Genomic DNA, 25,094 nt, shown 5'->3' with positions numbered 1-25,094 from the left:
GCCAATCTTAAAAAAACACCAATTGTCTTCATAAGCACCGACACTGAAAAAGCGTTCGACCGCGTGAACTGGCTGGTCTTTTATGTTTGAAACGCTTCGACACGTGGGGGTAGGCAGCAACATGATGAGATGGATAATGGCAGTTTATACAACACCGACAGCTAGGGTCAGGGCCAATGGAGTGACATCAGACCTGTTCCCAATCACCAACGGGACAAGGCAGGGGTGCCCTCTCTCACCCCTCCTCTTTGCACTATCCCTCGAACCCTTTCTGTGCCTCATCAGATTAAACCCAAACATCTCGGGAATAATGATAAACCAATCCCAATATAAAGTGTCCGCATACGCAGATGACCTTATGTTCTCAATCACGAAACCAACAATATCCCTCCCGAACCTGCTAAGGGAATTTGATTTATACGGAACCCTCTCCAACTTGAAGATCAACCTTACCAAATCAGAGGCGATGGGTGTAGGAATACCACAATCATGGCTTATACATCTCCAATCCAGCTTTAACCTGAAATGGACAAATACGGCCCTGAAGTATCTAGGTACACAAATCCCCCAAACACTCTTAAGACTCTATGAATTAAATTTTCCACCACTACTGAAAACTGTCAAAATACTACTAAACAATTGGTGCACGGGTCTACACTCCTGGTTGGGGTGCTGCAACATATTAAAAATGACCATACTCCCAAAATTTCTCTACCCTATGCAGGCCTTGCCGTAAACATACCTGCAACCTATTTCAGAAAAGTGCAGTCGACATTCACGGAATTTGTATGGGCCGAACAAAGACCACGGCTTACAAACAAAATTACATGTCCTCCCCAAACAATTTGGTGGCCTAGCACTACCAGATGTCCGTGCCTATTATCAGGCAGTGCATCTGGGGAGGCTAATAGATTGGTGTCGTCACCAAGAGACCAAACTCTGGACCCATCTAGAACAAAACCGAAGTGTAGTCCCTCTCCGGAGAGCTCCGTGGTGTCACTCAGCCGTGCCGGCAGAGGTTAGGCGCCACCCACTAATAGGAAACACAATACAAATCTGTGCTCGGCTTCTCTCTCGGGCAACCCTATCCTAATCAAACTCCCCTCTATATCCAATTTTGGGAAACCCGCTGTTTACACCAGGTTTACGGGATGCGATCTTTGGGGGCCTAGTTGAATCGGGTCTACACCAAGCCTCCCACTTTAGCTCTGGAGGGCGTCGGAAAACAACTACAGAACTTTCTGATCCCATGGGCCCGTTTCGCCTGGACTTCCTGAGATCGCTTCAGTTGAACCATTTCCTTAACTCCATCCAACCTCCCACGAGTGGTGATCAACCACTCACCGCCTTTTGAAGATCTATGTTCGACCTTGGGGGTACTACCACACACGCTCTCCCTGACCTACAACCTCTTAAATACACCCCAAACAGATTTTTTGCCACCGGGCTTACTTAAGTGGGAGAAAGAACCAGACCATAGTTTTAACACAACCAAGAGACAACAAATCCTTAGATTTACGCACAAATCTTCTATATGCGCCAAAACTCAGGAGACAAATTACAAAATTTTATCTCGATGGTACAGAACCCTAGCACTGTTACACAAATTCTTCCCGACGACATCTGACCTCTGTTGGCATTGCCAAACAGAAAAAGGGACACTGTTGCATGTTTTCTGGTCGTGTCCTAGACTGATGAACTTTTGGCAAACAATCCGGGAGACGGTACAGAAATTCACAGACCACAACATCACTGATGACCCAGCATTCTTCCTCCATGTATCAAACATTCCCACAAAGACATACAAAAATTCTGTGATCCGACACCTAGACGCAGCTAAAGCCTGTATTCCATTGCATTGGAAATCCCCAATTCCACCAACCAAAGATCTATGGATCAAAAAAGTAGAGGAAATAAAAAAAATGGAAGACCTCATTCACACCGCACAAAACAGACAAGAGAAGTTTTCCAAAACATGGCAGCTGTGAAACATATTCATATACTCAACTGAGGGCCAGGCTCTGAGAGAACCTACAGTAGATAATTGAATACCCACAACACAAGTTAAATCCCCAAACTCTGCATACAGGACAAAGTATTACAGATGCACCCCTGACCCGTCTCCCCCAAGCACTCCATGATCACGGGGAACACTTTCTCCACCCCCCTCCCCCCTTTCTCTCACTTCTCCTCCTATCACTCTTTCTTTCTTCCCCTGCCGTAGGACACTCCTACACTACTTGAGAAAAAAGGAAAAAGAAGGGACGGAGCTCATGGGACCGTACTATCCTAACACACCGCACGTTAGGAAGCACATATGTCCTCCTCCAATTTGGAGGGATGCTCGATAATACCATACATGCTTCCCAGATGTAACCACAGTATCGCCGCAAAGCGAGCGAGAATAATACTTGAACAAAATTTCAAACTGTGCCTACCATGATGTAAACATTTTTTTTTAACAACAATGTCCATTAAGTCATGTAGGTGTGTTACGAAATCTGTTAGATGACGATATACTGTATTATGTATCATTTTGTATTATATTGGTCCATGTGGGCCCCTTTCCTGTTACAAATAAAAAAAAAAAAAAAAAAAAAATAAACTGCAAGTTCAGACTGACGTGGGCTTAAACCGCTCCACATTGAGTCTAATCATCCCACAACACTGACATACACGCATAAACGCACATACAGTACATACATACATATACTCACACAAATGCATTTAGAAATAAATAAAAGGTTGGTGCTAACTCAAATATACATATAACTTGAACATTTAGTGCATAATAAATAACCACACCAATAAAATAAGAAAAGTCCTCAATAGGAAACACAAGCACCAAAAAAAGTCTGTGTAATAACAGGTACTCTTAATTAGCCATGATTCACCTTCACACATGTGGAAGAAATAGACTCACCAGATGGCTAAATCAGATTCTTTGGCAGGTATAATGCATCCCTTGATATATACTTGTGCTCCTAGAACAATATAGCTCAGTTAAAGCAAAAAGAATCATAGGGCAATATGCTTTAATGTAAACCAAGTGGTAAAGTGCTCACTTACATTATAAGGTGCTAATGTGCTAGCACCAACATGTACAGAGACCACGTTTCCCCATGTCTCAGCGTGCGTTCCACCACAGCAAAAACCGGAACCCGTCGTACCGGAAGTGACATCAGCATTGGCAAGCGCGCAGCCTCAATGCATTTCGTGATCAACACGTCCTCAGGAAGCTGTTGACAGGACATGTTGATCATGAAATGCATTGAGGCTGCGCGCTCTCCCATGATTTAGCCATCTGGTGAGTCTGTATTTCTCCCACACAAGTGAAGGTGAATCATGGCTAATTAAGAGTACCTGTTGTTGTTAGACTTTTTTTCCTATTGAGGACTTTTCTTATTTTATTGGTGTGGTTACTTATTATGCACTAAATGTTCAAGTTATATATATATTTGAGTTGGCGCCAACCTTTTATTTATTTCCAAATGGTTTGTTAAGTATTTATTCACTTGTAAAGGGGTAGCTCTACTCACTATTTATATTGTTTGGCACCATTTCTTTATTTAAATATCTCACACGCATGCATACACAACCACATATATACAATATCTCACAAAAGTGCGTACACCCCTCACATTTTTGTAAATATTTTATTATTACTTTTCATGTGACAACACTGAAGAAATTACTTTGCTAAAATGTAAAGTAGTGAGTGTACAGCTTGTATAACAGTGTAAATTTGCTGTCCCCTCAAAATAACGCAACACACAGCCATTAATGTCTAAATCGCTGGCAACAAAAATGAGTACACCCCTAAGTGAAAATGCCCAAATAGGGCCCAAAGTGTCTATTTTGTGCGGCCAGCATTATTTTCCAGCACTGCCTTAACCCTCTTGGGCATGGAGTTCACCAGAGCTTCACAGGTTGCCACTGGAGTCTTCCACTCCTCCATGACGACATCACGAAGCTGGTGGATGTTAGAGACCTTGCGTTCCTCCAACTTCCTTTTGAGGATGCCCCACAGCTGCTCAATAGGGTTTAGGTGTGGCGACATCCTTGGCCAGTCAATCACCTTTACCCTCAGCTTCTTTAGCAAGGCAGTAGTCATCTTGGAAGTGTTTGGGGTCGTAATCGTGCTGAAATACTGGCCTGCGGCCCAGTCTTCAAAGGGAGGGGATCATGCTCTGCTTCAGTATGTCACAGTACATGTTGGCATCCATGGTTCCCTCAATGAACTGTAGCTCCCCAGTGCCTGCAGCACTCATGCAGCCCCAGACCATGACACTCCCATCACCATGCTTGATTGTAGGCAAGACGCACTTGTCTTTTTTTCCTCACCTGGTTGCCACCACACATGCTTGACACCATCTGAAGCAAATACAGTTATCTTGGTCTCATCAGGCCACAGGACATGGTTCCAGCAATCCATGTCCTTAGTCTGCTTGTCTTCAGCAAACTGTGGGCTTTTTTGTGCATCATCTTTAGAAGAGGCTCCTTTCTGGGACGACAGCCATACAGACCAATTTGATGCATTATGCGGCATATGGTCTGAGTACTGACAGGCTGACCCCCCTCACCCCTTCAACCTCTGCAGCAATTATAGCAGCACTCATACGTCTATTTCCTAAAGACAATCTCTGGATATGACGCTGAGCACCTGCACTCAACTTCTTTAGTGGACCATGGCGAGGCCTGTTCTGAGTGGAACCTGTCCTGTTAAACCGCTGTATGGTTTGGCCACTGTGCTGCAGCTCAGTTTCAGGGTCTTGGCAATCTTCTTAAAGCCTAGGCCAACTTTATGTAGTGCAGCAATTCTTTGCCATGAGGTGCCATGTTGAACTTCCAGTAACCAGTATGAGAGAGTGAGAGCGATAACACCAAATTTAACACACCTGCTCCCCATTCACACCTGAGACCTTGTAACACTAACGAGTCACATAACACCGGGGAGGGGAAAATGGCTAATTGGGCCCAATTTGGGCATTTTCACTTAGGGGTGTACTCACTTTTGTTGCCAGTGGTTTAGACATTAATGGCTGTGTGTTGAGTTATTTTTAGGGGACAGCAAATTTACACTGCTATACAGGCTGTACACTCACTACTTTACATTATAGCAAAGTGTCATTTCTTTAGTGTTGTCACATGAAAAGATATAATAAAATATTTACAAAAATGTGAGGGGTGTACTCACTTTTGTGAGATACTGTACATAGCCTTTTGAAAAACTACAGCTTACTGTACCTGGCTGACCAGTGTTTGGTATATGCACCTCCAAGTAATATGCCTGTGTAAACAATACTGTATGGAAGGGAAACAGGGCAGGTCAGAACTCAGGAAACGGCTTTCTCGGTGCACAGCTCTGCCCACTCCAGCTCTGCAGTTCTGTGTTTAAAGACAGTTAACTGTTGAGGCTGTACTAGAATACTAGAAAAATAGCGGTTGCCTTCCCCTGATTGCTGCACCTTTCAAGACTAGACGGTACCTCCTCCCCTGCTGACTGAAGTAGTAAGTGACGCTAGTTTCACATCTATAGTGGCAGAGCCTAATGCAAGTTTATCATGGGGCACTAGGGCAGTGCCCAGGGAGCCCCATGCCTGAAAACAGGCCTGTTTCTATCCATTGGAAAAGAGTTCACAAAGACATGGTCTATCCCTGTGGTTAATCCTGCTGTTTCTATCTTAAATAAACGTCTCATTGTACCTACTGAAGATTTTCCTCCTTTCAAACATCTGCAGATAGAAAGTTTGAGATGCTCTTAAAGACTCTAATACTCTTGCATGCCAATCCTTGCAACCAGCAATTGCTGCAATTTCAGTATGTTAGACTGCAGCTAACTGGACTAGGGCAATTAATAAACATGACTCCTGTTTTTCAGGATCATGTTTCAACAGCGATTACAGTGCTTCCCGTCTGCTCTGTTTTGTTGTGTAGATGCCCCCCCCCCCCCTCCAGAGCCTTTACCACCTCAAAATGCTGCACATCTAACTGCTTTTAATGGCAGGCATCACTCTACCTTGTCAAAACTTTTTTCAAGATGTATATTGCATTATTCTCCGCCTTGCAGCACTCTGTGCTTCCTTGAGATCTCAACGTGGTTCTCTCTGCCCTGCAGAAATCCCCTTTGACCCCATCAGGGATGTTCATTTAGAAGATCTCTCCTGCAAAGTATACATTTTGGTTGCTGTCACATTGATTTTTTTTTTTTTTTTTTGGCCATGACCATCCTTTTTTCCTAATATGTTATCAACCTTTCATCTCAGTGAGCACATAGTCCTACCATAGTATGTGTGTGTCACCGGCGCACAACCAATATTTACCGATTACTTTAATAGTGATTACCTTAGCTGCTGCATCCAAAAAAAACTCTCATAAAAATAGATTACAGATGCTATGTGTGTGAATGCGCTGCTCCCATCTAAATACGCTTATATCCTATCCATAAAGTGCAAACTTATTCCATATACAACATGGATCCATATAGAATCATTACATTAAAAATTAAATTATATCAAAAATTATATTAAAAAAATCCAAAAATTCAACAGTTCAATGATGTGTGTCACATTTGTGGCAAAGTCTCCCAGTGATGTATTCAAATCTTCTATCAATTGCCGTGATTGGCGTGCTCTTGTGCTAATTCAATGTACTAGTGACTTAGTGCTCCACCACCACCTGTGAGATTGGCCACTCACCAGATGTTTCTTTAAAACTACACCTTTGGTTCATTCATAGGGATAACCACTCCACTCAAAGGGAACTTCTTCAACAGTTATGATTGGACCTTAGTATTCCTCATAAAACATGAATAAAACGATCATCGCGCAATACCGTTTAAACTGTTTATTTGTAAAAAACAAATAAAAACTGTGCACTCACATTTATATGTGCCCTTGAGCCGGCACCAAGCTATTCCAACAGTTAGGGACGGGTAGGTATAGCAGTCTAGTTCGCCTATTGTGTGCTGTGCGACCTCCGTTCCTCCCCTCGTACCCGTTCGCGTCTTCACCAACCACGTTCGTACTTGATCACGTGGGTGTGTATCTCCCAGCAGCCAAAGGTGTAGTTTTAAAGAAACATCTGGTGAGTGGCCAATCTCACAGGTGGTGGTGGAGCACTAAGTCACTAGTACATTGAATTAGCACAAGAGCACGCCAATCACGGCAATTGATAGAAGATTTGAATACATCACTGGGAGACTTTGCCACAAATGTGACACACATCATTGAACTGTTGAATTTTTGGATTTTTTTAATATAATTTTTGATATAATTTAATTTTTAATGTAATGATTCTATATGGATCCATGTTGTATATGGAATAAGTTTGCACTTTATGGATAGGATATAAGCGTATTTAGATGGGAGCAGCGCATTCACACACATAACATAGTCCTACCATGGATGCCCTGCTCAAAAGCATCCTAAAGAAATTGCTCTTCATTGCCTGAACATACTGTAGTCAGAGCCATTAGAGTCTAACTTAAAGTGGTTGTAAACTTTGGACATTAAATATTACCAACGCATATTCCTCTATAGTGTGTACTTGTCTCAATTAAGAGCTCTAAGTGTCTTTTCTGTCTGCTGCTCTATCAGCGCGAGTCACTTTTTTCAAGTTTTCTTGACACCAAGAGAAAAAAGTGATGGGGAGGGATCTCCAACAGATTGACAGCCTCAGCTCTGTTCATGTGAGCTGTACAGAGGGGTGTTTCTCTCCCTTCCAATTAGATCTCAGAGCTCCCCTCACTGAGCTCTGCAGAGTGTAATTTCAGCTCTTTGCCCCCTTTTTCTAAACTATCAGACTGTAGATACAGGTACAACTTATGTAGGAGGATTGTTTCATCTGTGTAATACCTGAGGCCAGTCACTTCACTGGGTATATGTGAGGGTTTACAACCCCTTTAAAGCTACAGCTTCGATCAGAGAGTTGGATTCCCTGTATGTCCTACTTTCAGGATTTGCAAAGGACCCTGCTTCCAAGTGATTGTGGGATGGATTAGAAATCTGATTGCTAGAGCTTACCCTCTAGGACAAATCTCCTCCTGCACTTTTACACACCTATTCCCCAAGATTGGTGAGAATCTCCTGGGTATTTTAGCACCAGGCTTCAGAAACCCAGCTATGTAAGACGACCGCCTGGTCATCTGTTCATACCTTTGCAAAGTTCTACCAGGTGGATGTCCAGACTTCTGCGGATGTAGCTTTTGACTGCAAGGTTCTTGCAGTGGCTTACATTTAGGTCCTTGTGAGCCTTGTTGTTGGGCCTGTTGCCACAGTTCTGTTTGCCTAGTTGTAGTAGTTGTTGAATTTGCTAACATATACAGAAAATTCATAAGGAACTTCTGTAAGGTAATAACACCAATTACACAGCCAACAAGGAAAGGTATGCCTTTTGTGTGGTCGTTGAAGGTACAGGTTGCTTTTAGTAACCTAAAGACTTTATTTCTGCCACCAATATTGGTACAGCCTGATTCTGAACTATCGTGGAAGTGGATGCTTCAGACTCGGCCATGGGAGCTATCATATTTCAGTGAAGAGGAGAAAAGATGCAGCTTCATCCTTGTGCATATTTCTCTAGCTTCATGTCTTTAGCTGAAAAGAATTATGACATTGGGATTAAGAAATTGCTGGCAATAAAGGAAGCTTTTTTCTGAATGAAGGCATCTGCTGGAAGGAGCTAATCATCCTGCAACTGTTCTCATCGATCATAAAAATCTAGAATGAATTTGTTCTTTTGAGAGATTGACTTCTGCAAGCATGTTGATTGGTGTTCCTTTCCAGGTTCAATTATATTGTTTTGACCTGTGTCAAGGAACGGTAAGTAGTACACTAAAAACATATTATAAGCCCGACCCTCAAGGTACTGCTTACCTTATTAATAAGTCAGAAAAAGTGAAACAATACTAACATATGAGGATTGGATACCCTCAAAAACGATAGAATCATACTGAAAAAGGGGGGGGGGGGGGAGAAGGAGGGCATGGGAGCTCATGGTAGGTAGAACATATCCATGGAACTTCACTCATCATACAAGCATTATTAGCAAAACAGATTTATTGATGTCAAAGTTAAGAAAAGGACATTAAAAACAACATACATACATAGCATTGGAGCTATAAAAAACAAAAGGACCATCTTTGCATAGGTGGTGTAATTCCACCCAGGTTTCAATACAGCTGGGATTATATCCCCAGGTCTGATGACCTATGAAGAGTGACCCTAGTGTTGAATGAAGGTTGAACTAGAAATCAAAGAGCTAGGATGAATAAAGTCAAACCACAAGGTTGGTAGAACTATGAAGGAATATCAATAGTTCTCCCGATCTGCATTGGAAAACTGTGGACAAGTGGATGATATGTTGAAGTATAGAATGACTGTGATGAAAGGGGAAGCCTTGCTGGGTAACAGTGGTCAAGAGGAGGTATACAAGTGGGATGGTGTATGTGTTTAGATGTCCAGTAAGGTGATGTGTGGCTCGCTGGAACCATAAATAGGTGAACACAGTCCTCCTTAACCTCCCTCTCACTGTACCAATCAGAGTCCCTTTGTGACTTGCTCTCAAACCCCAAATGAGACAGCCATATGAAGAGGTAGATTTCCAAAAGGTGATAGTCCTTTCCAAAAAATGAGAGGTATACTTATCAGCTTGTGATCAAGTCCACAGATGCAAAGTCCCAGGGTATGTTCCTCCCTTATCTTTGAAAACAACAGCTTTGTAAAGTATATGATACCATAGATGGGTCAAAAGCTTGTAGTCCAGAGATGGGCCGCGTTTCAGCGCTCCGGTGTCTTGCTTCTGCATCTGACACAGAAAGCAGGACTCGGCCCCGGCACCCAAGTCATTGGATTTGATTGACAGCAGTGGGAGCCAATGGCTGCGCTGCTATCAATCTTTAAAGTCAGGACATGAGACACCGGCTGGAGCTGGTGTGCTCATTCCCGTTGTAGCATCCTTAGCCAGTTCCCGCCAAGCCTATAACAAAATGGCGACTGGGCAGGCCTCTTGTTACTCCGGGTGGATGTCCTATGACAACCTCCCAGATAGCATGGGGCCGCACAGCAGTGCGATCTGTCACCGGCTGCATCCACTGGACACAGCCGCTTGCTACCGGTACCATGTGACCGCGGTGACCAATCACTGCAGGTCACATGACAGTGGTAAACAATGGATGGCTTCCTTTATGCTATCCATTGTGTACAATTGTTGCTAGCTGTGATTGGTCAGTGTGATCACATGGTACAGACAGGGCCAATTACAGCTTATCTGTACCATGTGATTAGCCCTGGCCAATCACAGCTAAACAAAACAATCAGTGTTTCAGTAAATTGCTTGCTTATAGCAGTGTACAGTAATGCACTGCTGCAAGCAATCATAAAAAAATCCTGATCACTTCCCCAGAGTAGTACAATGTTACTATGGTAACATTTATATTGCTCGGGTCACAGTGGGGTTTATTTACTAAAGCTAGAGAGGGCAAAATCACAATTCTGCAGAGAAACCAACCAGTTTCCAGGTTTTAGTGCTAGCGTGAAATTAAACAAGCTGAGGTTAGAAGCTGATTGGTTTCTCTGCAGAATTGTGACAAATTTTACCCTCTAGCTTTAGTAAATAAACCCCATTGTGTTAAAAAAAAATGTAAAAAAAGAGAAAAAAAAATGAAAAGAATTTGAATGAAATGTGGACTTTTTTTTTTTTTTGTAATTTCTTAATTTTCAAAAAAATTATGACAAGATTACAACTTCAAAAAACTTGCCATGCCTCTTACTCTACACCTAGTACCCTGGCATGAGGGGAGGGATTGATGGTTGCATTATTGATTTTGATGGAAAAGTCATGCAGGGGGGAATATTACCAGCTCGGTTTTAGAGAGATTTAGTTTAAGGAAGTGGTGTGACATACATGCTGATTAGGAATGAGCCGAACACCCCCCTGTTTGGTTTGCACCAGAACATGCGAACAGGCAAAAAATTAGTTTGAACATGTGAACACCGTTAAAGTCTATGGGACTCGAACATGAATAATCAAAAGTGCTAATTTTAAAGGCTTATATGCAAGTTATTGTCATAAAAAGTGTTTGGGGACCTGGGTCCTTCCCCAGGGGACATAGATAAATGCAAAAAAAAGTTTTAAAAATGGCCGTTTTTTCAGGGGCGTAGTGATTTTAATAATGCTTAAAGTGAAACAATAAAAGTGTAATATTCCTTTAAATTTCGTACCTGGGGGGTGTCTATAGTATGCCTGTAAAGGGGCGCATGTTTCCCGTGTTTAGAACAGTCTGACAGCAAAATGACATTTCAAAGGAAAAAAAGTAATTTAAAAGTACTTGCGGCTATATGAATTGTCTGTCTGACAATACACATATAAGTTCATTGATAAAAACTGCATGGGATTTCCCCACAGGGGAACCCCGAACCAAAATTTTTTTTAAAATGGCGTGGGGGTCCCCCTAAATTCCATACCAGGCCCTTCAGGTCTGGTATGGATATTAAGGGGAACCCTGCACCAAAATTTTTTTTTTAAAAAGGCGTGGGGTCCCCCCAAAAATCCACACCAGACCCTTATCCAAGCATGCAACCTGGCAGGCCACAGGAAAAGAGGGGGGGCGAGAGAGCGCCCCCCCCGAACCGTACCAGGCCACATGCCCTCAACATTGGGAGGGTGCTTTGAGGTCTCCCCAAAGCACCTTGTCCCCATGTTGATGAGGACAAGGGCCTCATCCCCACAACCCTTGCCCGGTGGTTGTGGGGGTCTGCGGGTGGGGGACTTATCGGAATCTGAAAGCCCCCTTTAACAAGGGGACCCCCAGATCCCGCCCCCCCTGTGTGAAATGGTAAGAGGGTACAAAAGTACCCCTACCATTTCACAAAAAAAGTGTCAAAAAGGTTAAAAATGACAAGAGACAGTTTTTGACAATTCCTTTATTTAAATGCTTCTTCTTTCTTCTATCTTCATTTATCTATCTTCCTTCGGTTTCTTCCTCCATCTTCTTCTTCTTCTGGTTCTTCCTCCGGTGTTCTCGTCCGGCATCTTCCTCCGTGGCGTCTTCTTCCCTTCTTTGTTCTCGGGCCGCTCCGCATCCATGATGGGAGGCTCCCACTGTGTGACGCTTCTCGTCTTCTGATGGTTCTTAAATAGCGGAGGGCGGGGCCACCCGGTTACACCGCCCCCCTCTGATGCCCCCTCTGACGTCACAGGGAAAGCCTCAGGGAAGTCCCTGCGCGTCAGAGGGGGGCGGGGTCACCGGGTGGCCCCACCCTCCGTTATTTAAGAACCGTCAGAAGACGAGAAGCGTCACACAGCGGGAGCCTCCCATCATGGATGCGGAGCGGCTCGAGAACAAAGAAGGGAAGAAGACGCCGCGGAGGAAGATGCCGGACGAGAACACTGGAGGAAGAACCAGAAGAAGAAGAAACCGAAGGAAGATAGAAGAAAGAAGATAGAAAAAGCATTTAAATAAAGGAATTGTCAAAAACTGTCTCGTCATTTTTAACATTTTTGACACTTTTTGTGAAATGGTAGGAAAGTACCCCCTTACCATTTCACACGGGGGGGCGGGATCTGGGGGTCCCCTTGTTAAACGGGGCTTCCAGATTCCGATAAGTCCCCCGCCCGCAGACCCCCACAACCACCGGGCAAGGGTTGTGGGGATGAGGCCCTTGTCCTCATCAACATGGGGACAAGGTGCTTTGGGGGGACCCCAAAGCACCCTCCCAATGTTGAGGGCATGTGGCCTGGTACGGAGGAGGGGGGGGGCGCTCTCTCGTCCCCCCCTCTTTTCCTGCGGCCTGCCAGGTTGCATGCTCGGATAAGGGTCTGGAATTGATTTATGAGGGGACCCCACGCCATTTTATTTTTTTTTAAATTTTGGAGCAGGGTTCCCCTAAAATCCATAGCAGACCTGAAGGGTCTGCTATGGATTTTAAGGGGGACCCCCACGCCAATTTTTAAAAAAATTTTGGTTCGGGGTTCCTCTGTGGGGAAATCCCATGCCGTTTTTTTATTTTTATCAATGAACTTATGTGTATTGTTGGACCGACAATTCATATAGCCGCGAGTACTTTTAAATTACTTTTTTTTTCTTTTGAAATGTCATTTTGCTGTCAGACTGTTCTAAACACGGGAAACATGCGCCCCTTTACAGGCATACTATAGACACCCCCCAGGTACAAAATTTAAAGGAATATTACACTTTTATTGTTTCACTTTAAGCATTATTAAAATCACTGCTCACGAAAAAACGGCCGTTTTTAAAACTTTTTTTTGCATTGATCCATGTCCCCTGGGGCAGGACCCAGGTCCCCAAACACTTTTTATGACAATACCATGCATATAAGCCTGTAAAATTAGCACTTTTGATTTCTCCCATAGACTTTTAAAGGGTGTTCCGCGGCTTTGGAATTTGCCGCGAACACCCCAAATTGTTCGCTGTTCGGCGAACTTGCGAACAGCCGATGTTCGAGTCGAGCATGAGTTCGACTCGAACTCGAAGCTCATCCCTGATGCTGATCTGTCAGTTATTAAGTAAGTAATGCGAGAGGAAACTGAAGGAGTGAGGTGAGGAGTAGACAGATTTGGGTGTCATCAGCGTATAGATGGTATTGGAAGCCGTATACATAAGAAATGTAAGGTCATGTATATCCATAAACAACCCAAGTAGGTCAGTACCTGGAAGCTACTTTTGTGTAGCTGGGTCTCTCATAGACACAGCTCAAACTTCAAAATGGAAGACCTATCCCTCTGCGTCAGCAGAGAGAAGTCTGTGGTCAACCCCCAGAGATCTAAAAAAACAAAAAAGGACAAAGGAGGGACCTCAGAAAACCAGGGGTAATTTATAAAAAATAGCTACAGTGCCTTGCAAAAGTATTCACCACCCTTGGCGTTTTACCTATTTTGTTACATTACAGCCTTTGGTTCAATGTTTTTTTAATATGAATTATATGTGATGGATCAGAACACAATAGTCTAAGTTGGTGAAGTAAAATTAGAAAAATATATACATAAAACTATTTTTCAGTAATAAAAAAATAATTGGCCTGTGCGTATGTATTCATCCCCTTTGTTTTGAAGCCCATAAAAAGCTCTAGTGCAACCAATTACCTTCAGAAGTCACATAATTAGTAAAATGATGTCCACCTGTGTGCAATCTAAGTGTCACATGATCTGTCATTACATATACACACCTTTTTGAAAGGCAAGAGAGGCACCACTAACCAAACTCTGCCATGAAGACCAAGGAACTCTCCAAACAAGTAAGGGACAATGTTGTTGAGAAGTACAAGTCAGGGTTAGGTTATAAAAAAAGTCCAAATCTTTGATCCCTAGGAGCACCATCAAATCTTTCATAACCAAATGGAAAGAACATGGCATAACAGCAAACCTGCCAAGAGGCGCACCAAAACTCACGGACCGGGCAAGAAGGGCATTAATCAGAGAGGCAGCGCAGAGATCTAAGGTAACACTGGAGGAGCTGCAGAGTTCCACAGCAGAGACTGGAGTATCTGTACATAGGACGACAATAAGCCGTACGCTCCATAGAGTTGGGCTTTATGGCAGAGTGGCCAGAAGAAAGCCATTACTGTACAAAAAACAAAATGGCATGTTTTGAGTTTGCGAAAAGGCATGTGGGAGACTCCCACAATGTATGGAGGAAGGTGCTCTGGTCTGTTGAGACTAAAATTGAACTTTTTGGCCATCAAAGAAAATGCTATGTCTGGCGCAAATCCATCACATCACCCAAAGAACACCATCCCCACAGTGAAACATGGTGATGGTAGCATCATGCTGTGGGGATGTTTTTCAGCAGTCGGGACTGGGAAACTGGTCAGAGTTGAGGGAAAGATGGATGGTGCTAAATACAGGGATATTCTTGAGCAAAACCTGTACCACTCTGTGTGTGATTTGGGGGTAGGACGGTGGTTCACCTTCCAGCAACACAATGACCCCAAACACACTGCTAAAGCAACACTTGAGTGGTTTAAGGGGAAACATGTAAATGTGTTGGAGCTGCCTATTCAAAGCCCAGACCTCAATCCAATAGAAAATCTGTGGTCTGACTTAATTGCTGTTTAGAAGCGCAAACCATCCAACTTGAAGGAGCTGGAGCAGTTTTGCAAGGAGGAATGGGCAAAAATCCCAGTGGTAAGATGTGGCAAGCTCATAGAGACTTATCCAAAGCGACTTGGAGCTGTGATAGCTGCAAAAGATGGCTCTACAAAGTATTGACTTTAGGGGGGTGAATAGTTATACACATTGACTTTTTTTGTTGTTTTGTCCTAATATGTTTGCTTCACAATCAAAAAAAAAATCTTCAAAGTTGGGGGCATGTTCTGTAAATTAAATGATGCAAATCCTCAAACAATCCATGTTAATTCCAGGTTGTGAGGCAACAAAACACGAAAAATGCCCAAGGGGGTGAATACTTTTGCAAGGCACTGTATATAAAATCCGTGTCTGTAGCCTGATCTTACCAATCTGTGTCTGTTCAGTTGAGCTGCATGATTCTGGCTAAAATGAGAATCACAAATTTTTTGGCTTAGAATAAAGATCACAATTCTCTCACGATTCTCGCAGCGTAACATCTTTCACATTATACAAAAAAATTGGGCTCATTTTACTGTTTTTTTTTTTTTTTTTAATTCATTAAAGTGTATTTTTTCCAAAGAAATTGTGTTTTAACCACTTACCCACTGGGCACTTGAACCCCCTTCCTAACCAGACCAATTTCCAGCTTTTGGTGCTCTCACATTTTGAATGACAATTACTCAGTCATACAACACTGTACCCATATGAAATGTTTTTTCACACAAATAGAGCTTTCTTTTGGTGGTATTTAATCACCGTTAGGTTTTTTTATTTTTTGCGCTATAAAAGAAAAAAGACTGAAAATTCTGGAAAAAAATGAATTTTTCTTGGTTTCTGTTATAAAATTTAGCAAATTAGTAATTTTTCTTCATACATTTTGGCCAAAATTTATACTGCTATATATCTTTGGTAAAAATAAGTACAAATTGGTGTATATTTGGTCTTTGTGAAAGTTAGAGTCCACAAGCTATGGTGCCAATATCTGAAAATTGATCACACCTGAAGTACTGAAGGCCTATCTAATTTCTTGAGACCCTAACATTCCAGAAAAGTACAAATACCCCCCAAATGACCCCTTTTTGGAAAGAAGACATTCCAAGGTATTTACCAAGATGCATGGTGAGTTTTTTGAAGTTGTCATTTTTCCCCACAATTCTTTGCAAAATCAAGATTTTTTTTTTCTTTTTTTTTTTTTTTTCACAAAATTGTCATATTAGCAGGTTATTTCTCACACACAGTAATATGCATACCACAAATTACACCCCAAAACATATTCTGCTATTACTCCTGAGTATTACGATACCACATGTGTGAGACTTTTACAGTGTGGCCACATACAGAGGCCCAACATGCGGGGAGCACCTTCAGGCGTCCTGGAGCACCCAGGCCAATTCTGACATTTCTCTCCAACATAAAAAATCATAATTTATTTGCTAGAAAATTACATAGAACCCCAAAACATTATATATGTTTTTTTTTAGCAAAGACCCTAGAGAATACAATGGCGGTCGTTGCAACTTTTTATCTCGCACGGTATTTGCACAACAATTTTTTGAACGCGTCTTTTGGGAAAAAAAACAGTAAAGTTTATTACTTTATTTATTTTAGTTTGACACTTTTTTCCAAAAAAAACATATTTTGATCACTTTTATTCCTTTTACAAGGAATGTAAACATCCCTTGTAATAGGAATATGGCATGACAGGTCCTCTTTACAGTGAGATATGGGGTCAATAAGACCCCACATCTCACCTCTAGGCTGGGAAGCCTGAAATAAAAATTAAAAAAAAAAAAGACCCTGGCTTCGATCGTAGTGGTGAGTCCATAGAAGCACCGGAGGGCAGCTGAAGGGGGGGACATCCCCTCTTGTCTCCTGTAAGAACGATCAAGCAGTGGAACAGCCGCTATGGTCGTTCTTATGGTGTAGGGAATCGCCGGCTGAAAAAGCTGATATCTGATAGCTGCAGGCATCATTCAGATATCCCTGCACAAAGTCAAGGACATCATATGACGGCGTGCAGGAAGTGGTTAAAATGCATTTTTTTTTAACACAAAGTTGTCCATTTATACAATATTTCTAACACATAGCATGTACATACCAAAAATGACACCCCAAAATAGATTCTCCTACTCCTGAGTACGGCGATATCACATGTGTAAGACTTCCACAGCCTGGCCACATACAGAGGCCGAGTATGACTGAGCATGGCAGGGTATTGCCGAGTATGGCTGGGTATCACTGAGTATTGCAGAGAGTCTGGCGGGGTATTGCAGAGAGTCTGGCGGGGCATTGCGGGGTATTTCAGAGTATGGCTGAGCATGGATGGATGGCTGGATGTGACTGCGATTGTCAAAGAGCAACGCTGTGGGCACTATAGATCCAGCCCACAGCACTGCTGCCATCCGATCTCTCCTCTCACACTGTACTGATTGGTACAAAGAGGGGAGAGAGGAACCGGGGTTATGACATGACGCCAGTTTGTTTACAAGTGATGGAGCGATCACGTGGTAAACGGCCACGATGGGCGGCCGTTTACTGTGATCCTTGATGTGCCGGGTCCGGTCACCGATGTGTTCGGGTGCACGGCCCAAGGGAGAGCGGGATTCTGGGAGGATGTCACTGTACACCCTTCCAGAGTTATGCAACCGCCCTGTAGCTGTCATTGGGCTATGGGCCGGTTGGCAAGTGGTTAAAAGACTGCTGCGCAAATACAGTGTGACACAAAATATTGCAAAAACCACCATTTTATTCTCTAGGGTCTCTGCTAAAAGAAAAATATATGTTTGGGGCTTCCAAGTAATTTTCTAGCAAAAAATACTGATTTTTACTTGTAAGTAAAAAGTGTCAGAAAAAGGTTTAGTCTTTAAGTGGTTAAACTGACCTCATTTACAGACCGAAGTTCATTCCTTTGATCCAAAGAACTACATGTTACAGTGTTTCTCTTTTAAACTTGGCAGGCTGCCTGGATTATTTTTTTTGTGTCAGCTGTCAAAGGTGAACAGAGAACTCTCTGCGCTTGCTACATAGAATCGGGAAGTGCTGTTTTAAGATCATGAGGAGAGTTAAAACACAATCTTGATTCTTTAACGAATAATCGTGCAGCTCTACTGTTCAGCAATATCCCCAGGCTGCCTCTGTGATCTCACAGCAGTGATATACACTGCAAACCTCTTTATATTCATAGGGGAATAGGCCCTGTCATGTGTCTGCACAGGGACAGTCAATGGGGAGCAGGCATGCACCAAAATCAAAGTTGACAGTTGTGGGCCAAATTATAACTAGCAGGTTGATTGGAGACTGCTGTCTTCAATATCCTCCATCAGAGAGGATGTCACCACCGGTGTGTAATGGCGCACGTGGCAAAGTCACATCCAGAAATGGAGACGGCACGACTGACATGATGGTCAAGGGCAGCACAGTTGGGAGGAGATGGCGCCGACATGCTTGGAGAAAGAAAGGCGGAGAGAGTTCCCACCAGCCTGTTAGGGAAAGGAAATGATCCATCAACGAGAATGGACATATCCAAAACTCAGCTTTGCCCCCCCCCCCCGGTGGAAACCAGAGGGGGCTATACATGCCGGGTGCAGGGAACACCAGAAAACTTGTAATGGCTGTTAACAACAAAAAACAACATTCCAGCCACGGGCAAAAAATGGCAAAGATGTTGACCCTTACTTCTGGGGGACCTCCAACATTTACATATGCAACGTAGTGTAATTCTGTATGTCAAAATAAAATGTGTGGACAAGGAGAAAATAAAATAGTAAGATGCAAGGAAAAGGAGAATGATAAAGGAGGGAAGGAATTCACATATATGTTCTGAACGTCTGGACTATAAACCCTCCAGAAAAATTCTTACTTATTATCTCATTGAGCCCTAAGGGCTTGGTAGCCCCAAACTTGTGAAATTCACATAAGATGTTCTGAGCGTCCGGAGGAGAAACCCTCCAGAAGAGGTCTTAAGCTTATCTCATTGAGCCCCATGGGCTTAGTAGCCCCAAGTTTGTGTATCCAGTGGGTTTCTTTTTGAAGTAAAGTTTTGTTCCAGTCTCCACCTCTGGGGTCCGGTGAGTGTGAGTCAAGAGCCCAGAAGAGGAGAGGTGGAACATGGTAGTTGTGTGAATTGATCATGTGTCTCCCTATGGTTGAGTATATATCCCCTGAATTTGCTGCTTTTAATTCTACGCCAAAATTATTGTTTAGTCTTTCCTATATAGAAAGCCTCACAGGGGAAATCTATTATGTAGAATACCTCTAGGGTATGGCAGGTGACCTGTTTGGGTCTAAGTTTCTGGCCATTAAGGAACTCTTGTTAGTGACTTGTATCGAAAGCCATCTGGTGGCAATACTATACTCAAAGCTAATAGTTTCCATTCACAACCGCTACTATGTTCCATTCCGTACTCCTAGTATCTGAGACTACGATGCAATTATAGTGACAATACCAATTTAAAGTAGTAGCCAATTATTTAAAGAATTGCCTTCTTGAGCGAGGGTACTCCCAGTCATGCATGCGTAAGGTATATACAGTAACAGGGCTTTCCTTCAATACTATACCCAATTATTATTTTTTAAAACTAAATTCGACCCCATGATAATGCTGGTCAGTCTTTAAGAATTATCATTCCGTACAATTCTCAACACAAACTCTTAAAAAAACAAGTCTCTAAATATTGGCACTTATTACAAGCTGATTTCAGAATTGCCCAGAATCCCCCCTGTCCCTCTGTTCACCTACAGGAGGCCACCCTCGATTAGGGATAAACTGGTTTCAAGTATGTTTAGATCTTCTACTTTCCTGCCAACTCACCCTCGAGGAACCCAGGAATTTGGATCCTGCCAATGGTGCAATTTTGTCAGGTCATCTAGATCACACTCTCCCTAGTGGCGAGAAATTTAGATCCAAACATAATTCTGCCATACCCTGGGGGTAGTCTACAAATTAGATTGCCCCTGTGAGGCTTTCTATATACGGAAGACCAAATGAAAATTTTGACGTAGAATTAAAGAGCATGTAAAAGCAGCAAATTCAGGGGATATATACTCAGCCATAGGGAGGCACGTTATCAGTTCACACAACTACCATGTTCCACCTCTCCTCTTCTGGGCTCTTGACTCGCACTCGCCGGACCCTAGAGGGTGGAGACTGGAATGAATCTTTACTTCAAAAAGAAGCCCTCAGGACTCAATACTGAAGTAGGCTTGCTATAGACCTTTTCTGGAGGCTTTCTCCTCCGGACACTCAGAACATCTTATGTAAATTTTACAAGCTTGGGGCTACTAGGCCCTTAGGGGCTCAATGAGTTAATAAGTTAATAGACTTTTTCTGGAGGGTTTCTTCTCCGGACGTTAACATCTATGTGAATTCCTTCCTCCCTTTCCTCTTTATTTCTTCTTTTTTTTTTTTTTTTTCTTTCTTTCGTTTTTCCTTTTGCTTGCAAACATTTTTTCTTTTCTCCTTGTCCACACATTTTATTTTGGCATACAGAACTACACTATGTTGCATATGTAAATGTTGGAGGTCTCTCAGAAGTAAGGGTTAAAATCTTTCCAATTTTTTGCCCTTGGCTGGAATGTTGTTGTTTTTTTTTGTTCACAGCCATTACAAGCTTTCCGGTGGTTTTTGGACATGTCCATTCTCTTTGGATCATTTCCTTTCCCTGACAGGCTCGTGGGAATTCTCTCAGCCTTTCTTTCTCCAAGTATGCCGGCGCCATTTTATTTGTGTATACTTACTTCTGTATGTATTCTAGAGATTCTTCTGATGTGCTAACTGGCATCCGCCCAAGGAAGACTTAATTAGTCAAAACACATCAGAGCGCTGGATTTATGCAATCAGGATCATCACATCATGTCTCATGGTTTATTACCATTTATTACCATTTACTGCTCAATGATATGTGGTATTTTTATGGTAATATGCTTTTTCAACTTTCCCCTAGATTGTTTTTCTTGGTCATTTTAATGATATCCCAATACCTGATTTTATCGATATGTGTCTTATATTTTGTGGGTATCAAAGTCCCTCCCTTTTCCCCATTTTCTTCCTTGTGCATGCGCATTTCTGTGAGCCAAATGTCTGATAAACATTCTGACACTGCCCCCCCCCCCCCCTTAAGGGCAGCCTCTGGATGCCCACCAAGGTCCGTTTCTCAGGGTGAAGTCTGAAGTAGGCTTGCACCAACTGTGAGGCATGCACATTAGAAGACGGCTCCCAGGAATTATCCTCTGGACGTAGCGTTTCCATTTAATGAGGAACTGGGTTTGACCCCCCTTTTCCTGCAATCCAGGATAGCTTCAACCTCATTCTTCATTACCCTCCACAAGCAGGGGAGCTGGAGTCTTTGGTTCCCGATCAGGAAACAGATTGGAAACCGTTTAAATAAAGACGTGGGGGCATGACCGGATGTTGCTGTGAGCAGACATGTGTGGCTTGGCTCCTACCTCGGCTCCTAGAGTACCCTGTTAGTTGCGCCCGAGGTGGGGAGGTGTCAGGGCTGGGCTCAGCCCTTCCTTCTCAAAGCTGGCCGCTCAGCTGTTGGCTAATTGCCAGCTCCTTTCTCTCCACAGTGACTCACCTGTTGAGGATATCCTGCTCATCAGTCCTGCCTACTTAAGTCGTCCAGCCCAGATGATCTCTGCCTTTGCCTTGGTTACATCTCTAGAGACATTTTCCTTTGTTCCTGTTAAAGACTTGCTTGGTTGACATTCCTTCTAGCTCCAGATCCTGCTTGCTGTTCTCCTAAGCTCATCTCTGGCTCCCTGATGTTTTGGCTTGTCTATCTGTTCAGGTTCCTGAACTCTGGCTATGTTTTGACTACGTTTACTCTGTTTACCTTTTATTATTTTTATTAAAAAAGTGTGATTTAACTGTACTTCTGATTCATGGAGGTAAATTTACCTGACGGAGAGTGAGCTGGTCCGGCTTAGATGCAGTGGTCCCTTGGAGAGGAGAGACTCAAGGGGCTGCTGCGTGTGGTTTCCCAGCGAGGCGTCGAATCAGCTATAACCGGAAGCATGTGGACCAGTCGCATGGGGTTTTGACTCCAGCCTAAGACCCTAGAGAACCCAGTCAGCAGTGTGCTGGGGCGGGGGAGAGATCAGCCTGACAGAGAGCAGTCAGCCTGGTACAGCAGCAACGGCCCCTCGTGGGATAAGTTGGAGAAGAGAGACGCCGGGGCTGATGTGCTGTCTTCCAGGGTCTGGGACAAGCTGTAAAGCCCCAGGTGACACAAGCTGTACACCCCGCGATGACATGGAAGAGGTGGCGCAGTAGGGTGGCACCAGTACCTAACCATCACGGGCTGCCAAGGAAAAGGAGTCAGGTGGCGGGAAAGCTTGAGTCATTCGCTCATACCCCAGGCCAGACACCTACAAAAGAAGAGCAGCAGACGCTACTGCTGCAATCAAAGGCACAGATGGGGGTCCCCTCAGTGAGAAAAAGTCAAGGCCAAGCAATGACGGCATCTGGGATGGACCCTGCAGGAGACAGAACTGTGGAGGAAGATACCCTGGGGCTATCTCCTAGAGCTGGATTCTCAACAGAAGGAGAATCGTCCCTGAGAGAAGTTCTGCAAACAGTCAACGCCTGTAAGTTTTCCCTCGGTAAATTGATTGATCAATTTAAAAGCATAAGGGAAGAGTTATCCCTTGTGAGGCATGATCTACAAAAAGTATGGGAACGGACAACCACTTTGGAGGGGAGGATCAGCTTAGTGGAGGATTACCTGAATCCATTAAAGCAAGAGATCAGATCTATAAGTGAAAAAGTGAATACTTGTGTCCAAAATGGATGACATGTAGAATAGAATGCGCTGGAATAACGTGAGGATTGTGGGTCTCCCTGAGCGGAGTGAGGGCCCAAATCCCATAGCTTTTTTTGAGAACTGGTTTAAAAAAAACATTTGGAAAAGATACTTTCTCACCATTTTTTGCGATTTGAAAGGACGCATAGGGTACCCTCCAGGCCTCCTTTACCAGGGGTCAATCCAGGTCTCTTCTCATAAAAATGCTTTATTACAAGGACAAAGTTGTTATACTTCAAAAGGCCAGATAAATGGCAAATATTCTTTACAATGGAGTCAGGATCTCCGCGTATCTAGACTTTTTGCCAGAATTGCAAAAATGGTGGGTCAAGTTCACAGAAATCAAGCGGAGGCTGCAGAAAGCAAAAATTACCTATGCTTTGTTATATCCTGCAAGACTGCGGGTGTCTGCCTGGGGGAGTTTTTGGGGTGGCAGGGTTGCTAGAAGCCAACAATAAAAGTTATAGACTAGCTGAAAATGTTTTTGGGCCTGCTCCTGGCAATTGGGCTGTATAGCTGACTGACTAATCGATTTCTTTTTTTTGAATATACTTGGTGAAGGATGGGGGGGAGCTGCACTAGGTTAAAAGGAACACTGTGTGTGTGGTTCCCTAACACAAGAGTTTAAGGTTATTCTATTTTTTGTCGTCTTTTTTTCTTCACCCCCCACCTCCTTACCTCCTTACTCTCCTTGTTTTTGAGGTGGGAGGGAGGGACAGAGGACTAAAAAAGACGTATATATCGGGGGCGGATCCAGAGTCTAGTCTCGGAAGGGGCACTGCCATAAAATAAGGTGTTGCTTACAGAACAGTATTTAACATATCATACAGTCCTAACCTTGTTTAAAACAGTGACGCTGTTTTAAAGTGTTGCATGCATCCCCATGCCGGCATCCTATTTATTTGTATTCTGACACATGGCTGCACTGACACAGCCACTATATCCCAATTTGTCTTTCCTTTTTTTTTTTTTTGAGTGGCACCTGCACAGCAAACAAGCCCAACCAAGGGCCAATAATAGTATGAAGAAAGGGAGGAGGGGAGAGTAAAGTCTATTTTTTTTTTCTTACTTGGCTCATATACTGTATATGGAATATGACACACTTGAATTGTTTTTTCTATGCAGTCTAAAATGCTAAACATATACTGGGGGAATTTTCGGGGGTTGGGGGATCCAGTCAAGAGAGTTGCGGTTTTTTTTTTATACACAAAGTGGGTACAAGGCGGGGATACTCTGCTTGCAGGAGACTCACCTCATCAAGGCTACTACGTCTGGATGCAATACCACTCTGTTCATACCTCTTGAAAGGTGAGCATACTGGTCGGAACGGGGGTGACATTTACCCGCAGACAGAGTAGTATAGACGAACATGGTCGCTATATCTTTTTGCAGTGCTCTATAGAAAATAAGATGTGGGTTTTGGCTAATTCATACATTCCACCACCTTTTAAAACAGAAATTTTGTACAAACTAATGGAGTTCATTTTAGATAAGCCAGATATACCTGTGATAGTAGTAGGGGATTTCAACACCGTTATGGACAGGAGTATGGATAGGTTCTCATTGGGGTCGTCGAAGGGTATTGTGCCTGGCAGCCAGCTGTCTCAATTTCTAGGGGAGGCAGGATTGGTGGATAACTGGTGGAATTTGAAATCCAGGTGTCCAGCAATATTCCTGTTTCTCCAGAACTCACTCCACGCTCTCTAGAATTGATCTAGCCCTGGGTAATGAGAATGAATTGCAGTTGGTAGGGAAGGTAAACTATATGCCGAGAGGCCTCTTAGATCACTCCCCATTGGTGTTGTCGGTAGGCCTGAGGGGGGATCGCTGCCCAGGCGAATGGAAAATGAGTCCCTTCTGGATGGAGTTGATGAGAGGACCGGTAAAGGTGCTAGCGTCATTGAAAGCGTTTGTCGGGTTAAATACGGGGATGACCTCAGAGGTAGTATGGGATGCCCTTAAGGATTTTCTCTGGGGTATATTGATACAAGCATCCAAAATTAAGAGGCAGACTAAGGACCGAGAGAAATCTTTCGGGGAGAGGGTGGCAATGGCTGACCCGACACCAGATATGTTAAGGGACTGGTCCTAAAAACAGCAGGCATATAAAGTCTTGATCAGGAAGGAGGAGAACAAACTTCTTTTCCAGAGCCTTTGGGGAGGGACATATGTTAGCCCTATTAGCCAAGTCAAACTCGCCTTCTT

The 25,094-nt window shown here is 43.3% G+C and overlaps 1 protein-coding gene across 4 annotated transcripts in view; it reads left to right on the top strand.

The window, feature by feature from the left end:
* Positions 1 to 25,094, top strand: part of TIMM44 (translocase of inner mitochondrial membrane 44) — an 822,359-nt gene that overhangs the window by 470,888 nt on the left and 326,377 nt on the right. The window lies entirely within an intron of this gene.

Source organism: Aquarana catesbeiana, linkage group LG01 (genome assembly GCF_042186555.1).
Source record: "Aquarana catesbeiana isolate 2022-GZ linkage group LG01, ASM4218655v1, whole genome shotgun sequence".
NCBI lineage: Eukaryota > Metazoa > Chordata > Amphibia > Anura > Ranidae > Aquarana > Aquarana catesbeiana.
This window is presented reverse-complemented; position numbering and strand designations above follow the sequence as displayed.